General features: G+C 39.3%; 1 pseudogene; it reads right to left on the reverse strand.

The window, feature by feature from the left end:
• Window positions 1-1,915: 1,915 nt before the first annotated feature.
• Window positions 1,916-2,526, reverse strand: LOC145678978 (uncharacterized; annotated as a pseudogene).
• Between the last annotated feature and the right edge of the window lie 10,395 nt (window positions 2,527-12,921).

Raw genomic sequence — 12,921 nt, forward strand, 5'->3', positions numbered from 1 at the left:
ACCACGTTTCGGGTTGTTTTTATTTGACCGTAAGGTTGTTTTGGAAGGAGGGTAGAATCATAACAATTTCTCACGCCCTCGGGGATCCAAAAAGACCGCCCAGTTGGCAGATTAACGTCTTACCGCCTATTTTAGGGACACACACACACACACACACACACACACACACATATATATATATATATATATATATATATATATATATATATATATATATATATATATATATAGGGTGAGCCATTTTAATCAATCCATGGAAATATCTGAAAAATGATAAAATATAGAAAAATGTTTGAAGTACGCGTTATATATTGCTAAGGCGGAAACCAATTCCACCGAAAGTACTCCTCCCGACCCCCGTAAATGGGAGTAACGGGGGGTAACTTTGAAATGTCAAATGGGAACATGGGTCGAGTAATACCTCGTTCGAAATGTCTTGGAAAACTAACTAACGCTGTACCAAAAGATGTTCCATATGGAGTACCAGCTTCAAAATGGCCGCCATGATATGGTTCGGAAACTCCAGTACTCGTAGTATGGAAACCATGAAACGTAAATGAATGGAACAAAATTGAAATACGTAAATATCATAGGGCATAGCGAATGGTGTGTTTCCTGTGATCTCAGTGGCCTCCCTGAAGGGGTCTTGGGGCTAACTTCAAAATTTCAAATAGTAACATGAGTCGAGTGGTACCTCATTCGATAAATCTTGCAAAAGCAAACATCTTGCAGGAGAAAATGATTGGGGTGAAATGGCACTGTTCTCAAAAGGCAGCCGGAACATAGTATCCGTGTCAGAGAAAAGGTTTAGTACCCGTAGTATGAAAGCGATTGGAGATAAATCAACAGAAGGAAAACTGGAGTAGCTAACTGACGTAAGGCACATCGAGAGGTGTTGTCGGGGTGACTCCCGGAGCCGCCTGAAGGGTATCTGGGACGAAAATAAAAATTCTAAATAGCAAATTTGGGCGAGTAATTCCACGTTAGTTAAAAACTGAATATTAAACAGCTTTCGTAGGAATGTTTTCGCCATGGAACACCGTTTCCAAAATGAGCGCCAAGATGGTGACTGTGTCTAAGAAAGCGCCTAATGTTCATAGTATGAATAGGGTTAGAAGGGCCAACAACCTCGTGAGTCCAGTAAGTAATCATCGATCTCGCTAACGAACTTAAAACCTACACGGGAAGTCTGGTCACGCACTCTACTTTGCTGTTCTTCGGCAATTTCATTATGGAGAGAATATGATGTTAATGGGTTACAGGAAGGTACAAGTAAGGACAAAGGGATAGGATACAAGGAAAAGGTATATGGGGTATGCATTGCTCTTTCAGCCCTTCAAGGAGCTTATAGCTTTACTGATCACACGGTGGTCCCTGGGATCCACAAGGAACTATTGCCTTGGATGGTGGACAGTCCCGACCAGAGGAGATAAGAGCACTGACCACCCTGACGGAAAACCCGGGAAATCTAATTTGTACTCTCAAGCCCTCTTAGGGAATCATCCGCCCCTGATTTCACCAACAGTCCCCAAGTCGTGACACACTAACTTTGGGTCCAAGCTGGGAACATCTCTTGGTTACACCTGTAGCGGATAACCCTACCGGCGTAGCAGATATTCACCGGTATGTGGTTGGATATAGCTCTGTTCGCCAATACCAGGGGCACCACTACCCACCGATTGCTCAACTTCGGGCTTGAGTCACGTAGCAAGGGAGATTAGTTCGGGACCCCCCTCGTGAGTTCCCACGCCTCTCACATCCGGGGTGCTTTTTCTTCGTGAGTCCCCTTGCCTCTCACGTCCGGGTGCTTTTTCTTCGTGAGTCCCCTTGCTTCTCACGTCCGGGGTGCTTTTTCTTCATGAGTCCCCTCGTCTCTCACGTCCAGCGTAGTTTTCTTCGTCAGTCCACACACCAGTCACGCACGAACTAAATCGTGTTCAACGACATTTCCATGTGCTTGAATACAAAAAAGTAATCCTTCTGCGAAAATGTGTTTCAGTATTCAATAAAACGTTCCCTGGGATTTGATCACAAGCTAATCGAATTCGCTCTATCATATCTTCTCTGGTTGTTGGTTGACGTTCATACACAACGTTCTTCAAATATCCCCACAGATAAAAGTCTGGTGAGGTTAAATCTGGGGATCGTGCAGGCCATAGTACTGGTCCGTTCCTCCCAATCCATTTTCCATTGAAAAGGAGGTTCAAATACTGCACCACTCTCCGCGCACAATGGGGTGGCGCTGGATCTAACTGCAGCCACATTCTTTGTCGTGTCTCTAAGTCCACATCCTCAAGCAAAAACAGCAAATCGCGTCTGAGAAGTCCAGAAGGATGTCACCAGTGACGTTTCGATCGAAGAAGTGTGGACCAATTAGATATCCATTGACAATGACCAGACATTAATAGTCCAACGGTGTTGAGCATCTACTGCCCTATGCCAACTAGGATTGATATCTTACCAGTAGCGACAGTTATGCCTATTGAGTTCACCAGTACTGCGAAATGTAGCTTCGTCCGAAAACATGACATATCTAAAAAACCCAGGAACATTTCCCGTGCCCACTGACAAAACTCCATACGGTGTAACATGTCGTTTGCAGTAAGGGCTTGAGTTAGAGTTATGTGATAGGCATGATATTTTACCTTTTTCAAGAGCCAAAGGGCAGTTCTTCTAGGTATCCCTATTTCCCTCTCCATCTGCCTACTACTAATATGGGAACTGATGTGAATTGCTGCTAAAATAGTTATCATTCGTGCATCATCGTTGTAGTTGTGAGCTGACCTTACACGCAGCAGGCGACTCTCACGGGCTCTTACTTCAATATGTCGGATCACTGTATGGTTTGGTGGCCGTCGATCTGGATAACGTGTTTGATATAAAGCAGCAGCTTGACGATAATTTTTGCGACATTCACCCAAATTATGTAGCATGACAACAATTTCGTTTCGAGTATAATCAGTCTTATTCTTATGAACGACAATATTTCAGACAGTCAATAAAAATAAAGTAAGAAGTACAACAACTACTACTAATACTAATTCGTAGAGATAATAAGAATACGTACGAAAAAGTGTTTGTCCGACAGTTACATAAGTAATGACTCTAAACCTTTGCTTTTGGCAGATCTGCTACTAACACTGTCTCTCATTTAATTCATTTAACAGGCTTCCTCTGTAGAATCTTGGTTAGAAGCTTGGAGGCAGCATGTACTGTACTGGTGTGTGTGTATTGGGCACAAGTGTCTGTTGAACCAATGCGCATGAGGCAACGGGGGTGCGTCTGCTCTATGACGGCGTTCTACACGAGGATTCAGGAAGAACGCTAAAACCGCAATTACTACGAACGTTTTTGTGTACAAAGTACTGGTACTTCGCTGCTTCATAAGTCAAACAACATTGTTTTAGTTATTTTGATTTCTGAAAACTATATTTTTCAGATGGGTTTGAAAGTTTTGCTTGGAGCTTTAGAACTCATGCGCAATGTGCTGTAGCAAGAGACTTGAATTTAATTTATCACATTTAGTCATCTAAACCCAGGCCGGATTAGAGAAGCACGGATGAGGAAAGTCAGCGCCCGTGGCCTTTTACAGACGGTTCCATCCTGACATTCGTCTAGTGGAACTGAAAAGAACAGGAACTCGCACTCAGAATGTCCAACCGGACAATAGTTCGGGCGTACGCTTGACCTACCCAATGTTGTTTGGAAGGCAGACTTCAGGGATAGAGAATTAGTGCACTGAGTTAATGCGAATGGCCACAGTTACATTTTGTTTAACTATTAGCACTCATGTCATATTGTGAACTTCAGGGATGAAACGATGCGTACGTATATCCCCGAAATGCTTTCCGAATAACCAGCACGCAATGCATTAAAGTTTCTGTGGCGACGGAGATTGGCAAATTCACACGTTTGTAAGTTCCAGCAACTGCATTATTCGACAACTTCTTTCGTATAACGTTCCTTCTGTTTTCGCATCAAATCATACTTAGTCATATAGATATGCGTTACCATTCAAATAAAATTTCACCTGTTTTTTAGTCACTAGAGCATCACCCTTACAAACAAATGTTTCAAACACACCATACCTATTTGTAGCGTAGTCTTAATTTGCGAATTAAAGTAGAGTTCCCATTTGAACTTTCACAGTTACTTTCCACCCCACTCACATACAGAGCGCAGGGAGAGATTATTTTGCAGGACTTGGATTTCTCTCTATACATTATGGCAATTTTACTCTAACATTTTTATCTCTGTTGTATCATTCTCGAGCCATGGAATGCCGTCCGTGGTTTTCCTATTTAATTTTGGTTATTTTGATTTATTTCTAACCGTATTTATACTATGGGCACTAGATGTTTTCTTAGACAGTCACCATGTCTTGGCGATTAGTTTGAAAACGGTATCTCATGTCGAAAATATTCTTACAGAAGCTGTTTAATATTCCTTTGTCTATCTAACGTGATGTTACTCGCTTCAAGTTACTATACTTGAAATTTTCAAGTTGGCCCCCGATACCCTTCAGTTGGACCTTGGAAACACCCCGACAACAACTCTCGATGTGCCTTACGTCAGTTAGCTACTCCAGTTTTTCTTCTGTTGATTTATCTCCAATCGCTTTCATACTACGGGTACTAAACCTTTTCTCTGACACGGATACTATGTTTCGGCGGCTTTTTGAGAACAGTGCGATTTCACCTCAATCGTTTTCTTCTGCAAGATGTGTGCTTTTGCAAGGTTTATCGAATGAGGTACCACTCGACTCATGTTACTATTTGAAATTTTGAAGTTATCCCCCAAGACCCCTTCAGGGAGGCCACTGGGATCACAGGGACCACATCATTCTCTATGTCCTATGATATTTACGTATTTCAATTTTGTTCCATTCATTTACCTTCCATGGTTTTCATACTATGGGTACTGGAGTTTCCGAACCATATCATGGCGGCCATTTTGAAGCTGGTGCTCCATATGGAACATCTTTTAGTACAGCGTTACTTAGTTTTCCAAGACTATTCGAACGAGGTATTACTCGACCCATGTTCCCATTTGACATTTCAAAGTTACCCCCATTTACGGGGGGCGGGGAGATGTACTTTCGGTGGAATTGGTTCCCCCCTAAGTAATATATAACATGTACTTCAAACATTTCGTCTATATTTTATCATTTTTCAGATATTTCCGTGGATTGATTAAAATGGCCCACCCTATATAAACTATGTGATGTATGTAAAATACAAGTTACATGCGTAAATCCTGTACTTTTTGGACTTAAAATACGACTATACGTATTATACTGCATCAAACGTATAATTGAAAACGTACGTTTTATAACACTTTACGTATAAGTATTCTTTCTATCAGTACGAAAGAAAGAACTGTATATAGGTGGTCAGGATCTTACAAGCAGATGGATTTATGTAACATATAACTGACGTATGTAACACATGTATACGTATGTAATATAATATACGGAAGAGTGTTAGATGTCAGACACCCTGCAGCGGCGTGATGTAACATCTAATCGGAAAAAACAGTACGTATGTAGCATATAGGTAACGTATGCTCTATACAGATTTCCGTAGTAGACATATAGATTCCGTATATTTATACAATATGCCGGTCCGTATAACGGATTTTTCTCAGTGTAAACTTACAGTAGTGATCTAGCATCATCACTCGTCTCGTTTAGACTAAGCAGCATATCTGCAGAACATTAAATAGTTCATTTCATTAAATCTAAGAGAATTTTTTTACAATTTAATATTGAGAGAAAATTTATACTTGGATTTCTCACCTTGAAAACATATCATTTACTTGGTTGTAGTAACTTCATACCTTTTTTTTAAAAAAAATAGTGCATGGCATTATGAAGTGAAAATAAGCAAAACTTTCTAAATAACATACCAGATAACTGTAAATTTATTTGCAGAAAACTTTCTTGAAGAAACAAGGAAATAACAGGCTTAATTAACCACAATACGAAACAAAAATACTCTGCTTGTATGAAATTAAAATACAAGATGAAGTCATTGTTTAACCTTTTTATTTAGAATTTCAAGTGTACTGCATGTATTTTTTTGTCAGTAAAACCGTAAGTGGGTCATGTATGTAAAAGAGTTTATATTCTCTGTGTGTTGCGAAATTTGTTTGAGGCAACAGTTTAATAAAATGGTTATCCACGTTATGCGTAAAGTTGTTTCGTATAGTTAGTCAGGAAACATGAAATTTTATAGCTTAACTCTTTCACAGTTTAATGGCCCCGGAGTAAGCGCCGCCTATCTTCGGATGGGAGTAGAAATTACACACACACATTCAAAGGTAGTACAGCAACTCTAGCTCTACCAAATTATGAATATTCACCGTTATATCACCTTTTTGCTATCCATGAACATGATCAGCCTACCGCTCTGAGTAGCCCCAGAGCAGGAGATTATTACCATAGTCGCAACTAACATCATATATCCTTGTGTTCTGTAACCTGCATTTCATTTCATTATATACACCTTATTCTGTATGCCTAATCAGATAAATATATCAATCGATGAATGCAGTAAATCCTGATACCCATCTCCCAGCGAAACTACCAATAAATGAATTCTCATGGCCGAAGAGAAGGTGTTACCTTCTGCGGCCCACCCATCTTCGAATGGAAATGAAATTGCACTTTTAAATAATGACAGGCAACTTTGAGGTTTGTTGTCCAAGTGACTGCGTCGAAAGGCGAATTAACATTTACTCATGCAATCGTATATGAAGTTATTTATTAATTCAAAAGAAAGAACTAAAAAGATGCAATTTACCAAATTAAAATGACTTTGGACCACCTTTATCTCCACAGAATCTAATGGAGTCATAGAGGTCGCGAATGGTAGCAAGATGAATATTACGTCATTCTGCGTGTACTGCATCAGTCAGTTTCATGATAGACAATAGAGACAAAAATCTGCGTTGGATACGCGTATCTCAAGCGAACACCAGATTTTCAATCATGTTCAGGTCTGGAGATTGGGTGGGTAAGAGGATGCCTTCAACTTCATCCTGATTTTCCTCAAAACCTCACCATAATAGCAGTGTGAATTGACGCATTATCATCCTGGAACATGGTGTCGTTGCCGGAAACAACATCTGGGCCTTAGGATTCATATGGTCGCTTAAAATGCCGACATAACTACAGGTAATGACCCGAACGGAAAGCGTCAGCACAGAACCACTGAAAACATATTGGACCGGTAAGTGTCACGACTGGACAGAGTTACTGCAGATCATACTTTCCTTTGGACGCCCGCTACATAGAGACACTCTTCATGGTCTTAAATAAGATGAACAATGACTCATGTGACCACATCACACGATTTCAGTCATTGGTGGTCCAAATTGCATGTTCGCGGCATCATTGACATTGTTGTAAGGCATCATGATCTCTTATTAGCGCTTTTTCCCAAGCCATTTGACCTTCTATGTCCATGCCATGTAACTCGCAACAGACTGATTGTCACCATAGCTCATGGAAAGTGCTGCTTGAATTCCACTTCCACTGTAGTTGCACGATGATTCTGAGTGACAATCCGCTTTAATGCTCCGCAGAATCTGTTAACTGAGGGTTTTCTACAGACCATTGTTTCTTTACACCGATTTGATTTTGCGTTGAGTTTTTAAGCCATTATCATCTTGTACAGTCCGCAGGAAAAAAAAACCTGAAACATGAGCATGCAAGTTTATTGGGAAACTACGCCTAACAGCGCAGGGAATAAACATAACGTCTAAGTGGCACGAATCACGCCAGGAAAAAGCTCGGCGTCCTCCCTTCCACACTTATTTTGAAGCAAAAGTCTTCGTCGTTTCACAATAAACTTACTTGCTCATGTTGCAGGTTTCTTGCTGCGGACTGTACAAACTATTTACTCAAACCGATCAACTATACACCAAACACACTTCCTACTTTACTCATGCTCGCACCAAACAACCGAGGTCAACAATTTGCTATCTTTGGGAATCGCAGAGGTCGCCCATTTCACACCGTCACCGACTACTTAGTTTGCTTCATAGTGTCGTTCTACTGCTCCTTATGTAGTATAGAGTTCCCCTAACAAACAACTATCACCAGTATGTGGCTGTTATAGCCACCTGACTGTTGCCACCTAGACATTTGACGTGTTTAAAACCCGTATATTTCTGTCAAATTGATAAAGTATATAGGCTAGCAGAATATTAGAAAGTATGTGAAAGTTAACTTTAAAATTATTAGAACGATTGAAGCTGTGTCAGAATACAAATTCAAGAGAAGGAAATACAATAATTGACGTTTTAGATACCGAGGTGGCATCACTGAAAGATGTCAAGTATGAATGGGGAAAAGGTATTTTAGGAAAAGAGAAAAGCGTTTTTTTTTTGTAGGCGGTAAAATAGAATATTACTTAATATTTTCATTGATTTTGGTGTGGAGAGTGAAGTAGAGTACGGTATACTAAAATGGGGAAAAGGTGTTTTAGGAAAAGAGAAAAGTGTTTTTTGTAGGTGGTAAAATAGAACATTACTTAATATTCTCATTGATTTTGGTGTGAAGAGTGGAGTAGAGTACGGTATACTAGGGTGGGGCTAGGAAAGGACATTTTTTCCGCTCAAATAACTATTTCGCCGAAATTTGCTATTAACAGACACCTCTACAAAAACGATTTTAAACCAGACTGTTTCTTCATCTCCATAACCACCTTGAAATTTTGCAATTTTGGTGATTTTTAAAAATGTATTCTGTAGTCTTAGTATAAAATCTGTGCATGAATCTTGTTAGGTTGTCAATTAATTGGGGCAAGATGTTTGCTATTGAATAATCGGACAAGGTGTTCGGAAATTGTGAAAACAAATGAAGGGCGTAACTAGTGTAACTATGTAATATAAATAATGTGTAAATGTGTTTAGGTTGGAATGGAGCCATAAGTGGCTGAAGTTATTTGTAGATTGGATATGAGCCCTAGGTGGCTGAGTTTTTTTGTATGATTATCAAAGTTAGTTGAAGTGTAGTTATCTCTGAACCTTAGTGGTTGTAAAGTGTATGTTAATTACCCAGAGATATACAGGTGCATTAATCAGGAAGTTGCTTTGACATTCATGGGGAATTACAGTAGTTTAGAAGGTTAATTAAAAATAAATACCTTGCACTAATTATTGACTATCTAACAAATCTAAACTGGTTTATAAATATCCAATTTTTTTTCGTTTTGTTCTCTACATAAACTGGAACAAGTATTTTGTATTTACGATTTGATCTAGATCATAGAAATATTTTTCTATTTTTTATATCTAACAAGATGTTCGTCAGCTCAGTAAAAGGATATGAGTAATTGTGCATTTATTTCAGTAAATGAGGTTATAATGCTGCGCAGCAACGCCTCGAAATTCACTTCCGACAGCTTGAATTGTCTGATTCCGGTTAGGAAACTCTCCCACTCCTTTTTTGTGCTTCCAAATTTTTGTTCCATATTTTTTGTGAATATCTTCTCTGGCAGCACAAACCATACACAGCAGTAGGTTTTCTGGGTGCAAAAAACAGAATTGTCCTGGAAAACTTTTCAACAACATCCTTGTATCTTTTCGGCAAATATTTTCAATTTCGAATTGAACAAAGAACGTGCTATCAATATACCAACCACATTTTTTGACTTGACATAGTCTTCCCTTCCAGGCGCTGCTATCGTCTGAAGGAATTCTACTCCCTTTCGCTCAAGCTCTCTCGCTTAGCAACACATAAATCCTTATAGGCTCAACGCGTGGGGGGTGAGCTTTGGTTCTCATTTTTGCCGCGGCTCAAGACATTTTTGATGTTTCAATGCGTTTTTATGTCAAGCCAGCAAGGTGCATCGACAGTTAACACAAAGTTCGCAATTATTTTAAGAGTGGTTGAGGGTTTGCTCGTTCCCATACAAAGACGAAGAACTATTGTTGCTAAAGTGAGCCACATCACATGATTTAGTCCTCCAGAAGTGAGGTTAGCCAGATCTTTCATTCAATAACTGGTTACAATTGCCAACCACATATAGTAAAGGATCTTTTGATCCGTGCTGAGTTTATTCAACTTAATATGAGATAGGTGGCGCACGATCTTACAAAACTTTTCAATTGACAGGGTCTTACAAGTTTTAAGCTGCATCCCAATGGGCCCACGTAAAGATCGTGGTTCACTGGTGACACTATCAATATTTTCAAATAGATGCTTTAACAGCAACCCATTCCGGTGAAGTTTGCATTCTATCAGTTGTTTAGTTGCACTAAAAGCTTCCTCAAGAAAACGAACCGTACCGTCTCTGATATCCATGTTAATATTGGTGTGGTGGCTACCAAGAGCGCTTACGTGGTCGGTTCTGATTGAAGTTCTGTTTTAAGAGTGTCAGTATGACGTCTCAAATAGTTATATCATAGCTGTGTTGTTGCCCGGAGTAACATATCCAATATAACACGAACTGGAATCTTCACGAAAGTTATGTGCTCGTCGATCATTACTTGTCTTTTTGTGATCATTCTGTTGGTTTTTCTGTTACCATCATGTTCTGCTCTTTCTGGCATCAAAATCTATCCAATATCTTTGCACAGTGCTCAGCATTTTAATGTCGTGCTGCTATTCTTTCTTTTTTTCCTTTTACTTTGAATTTTGCCTTTGTCGATTACCTTTGATCTGTCTTCTTCAGTTATAAGTCCAAAATGTGCTAAAACAGCGGAGGATCACATGACACGTTTTCTGTTAGACAAGTTTGTTCTGTCGCAAACGAGAAAGCCGTGTTGTTTTGGGCGAAAGTCGCATTTGCTCCGTCTTTGAAGGACTAGATTTGCATACAAACCGAGACTCACTCGGCATCGCTTTTGCCATTTTCTTCGAAATCGCTGTCTTGAACAGGTGCCTGAGCATTGCAAATATCTTCGCCGGTACAAAGCTTTTATTTCTTTGTAGCTGATCACCTAGCTTTCCGTTATCTGCGTTTCTCTAATAATCGACTAATATTGTAGTTAACTTAGCCGATTACCATTTTCGTTTCCGTTCTTTGATCTGCCAAAAATTCTCTCTCAACGACACACTGTTTCAGATCCTTCTCGTAATAATTGGTACATTTACACACAACTATGTCAAAATGTTCATTTATTAGATTTGAATGTATTTAATTTTAATGCGTAATAAGCACTTTTATCCATGCACTGAACGAATGATTTTGAAAGTTTCTGAACCTCATGATGATTATATATTACTTTACTGATGATAAGCTTCTTACTAATTGTTGGAATCCATACCTTTTTCCAAACATCTTTAATTTTAGAAGATTTATTTGTGTTTATACATTTTTCTTGGACATTACAGCATCTATAAACTTAAGCCCGTCTTACAAGGCATGACGGTACTCGGCGAGTACACTATCCGGGAAAGAAGAAGGAAGATAGCGGTCTGGGATCTATGTGTTAGATACCATTCCGCTATTTGCCTGATGGGAGTGAGTAAGACACAGGAAAAAAAAAACTCTCACGATAGCTGGCCTGTGGAGCATTTACATTTTTATCGGAATAAATTGTAAAAGAAAACGCAGTTTTGTTGAAAGTTAACCCATCTTCACGACGCAGTACATTACGTCTTATTATTAGGTACTCCAATACTTTTTGCACTTCTCCTAGCTTGAACTGCCAGTTGTCAAATAAAGTTTATCCTATGACCCGCTGTTTTCATAGACCATGAGATTTGAGACACTAGCGCTATCTCGTATGCAAAAGACTCAATCCTTCTCAGATTACCTGACAGATACACCCAGTATTCATCTATAGTTTCTAATCTGTTTATAAAAACATTCTTGTCCTTGTGATATAGGTCCGAAATGCTCTGTACACATTACACACGTTCAGTTTTCGGAAACAAAGAAAGCACCTTGCTGCCACTTTGCTCATATGCAAAGTTTCATGTAATATGGTGTGAATGGACCCCTACCTACTGTTCACCTCTATAGACAAACAATTAATAACCACACACGTCATCTTTAAGCACTAGCTCTTTACCGGCTCTCAGCCGATGAGAGACGACCTTCTCTTGTAGATTTGTACATGGGCGCCCGAAGAGGGACAGGGTGGAGCCCGGGCCCCCTGGCTCACGAAAAATGTATTAAATTTTTAAAGATTTTCTTAATACGAATAAAAAATACCAAACGTAATATAGCAACCAGGGAGATGAGCCCCAACCAGGGAAAATTTTCTTCGGGCGCTCATGGCCTTGTACAACCACATTAGAATTTTCTTCCAGCGTTTCACTATGACATGGTATGGACATTCCTTATCATACATGGCTGCCATCTCTTGATGTATTGTTTACGCCGATTTTCCCTAAGATGGAGGAACTTTTTCATTGCCCATTATTTCATTTCGTTCAACATGCTACCGCCGCCTAGCTTTCTGACTTTAACATCAATTCAACATGACGTGAAAGACATATATTAGTGAAATATCAATCCATCATTGTGCAATTTTTTACATTCCTAATACATCTCTATCATGATAAGGGTAAAAACTTTCTTACCTTTCATCGCAATTACTGGGAAACCAACAATTTACAGCTTATATTCGTTAAGAGTATTCTACGGAAGGTTTATAAAATATACGTTGGGATTCCCTTATGCTCTTCTCCACAAGTTCTTTAACACAAGATTCCAAGATCACGCACAATTACTATGTCTGGTAAACTTCAGCGAGACGCTTCTACTCTGAACACAAACTTTTCACTACAATAGCTTTAAATCTAAACTTTCAGTTAAATACATCATTCTTTTCCAGCAACTAAGACTGTTTACAAATAAACAAGAAACTCTCTCTCTCTCTCTCTCTCCATATGAACAGCTTAACATGTCTATCATTCATTACCTTCTGCCCAAATTCCCATTAACTAATAACTATACCTGC

The sequence above is a fragment of the Thermobia domestica genome, chromosome 2 (assembly GCF_964235325.1).
Source record: "Thermobia domestica chromosome 2, izTheDome1.hap1.1, whole genome shotgun sequence".
Taxonomy (NCBI): Eukaryota; Metazoa; Arthropoda; class Insecta; order Zygentoma; family Lepismatidae; genus Thermobia; species Thermobia domestica.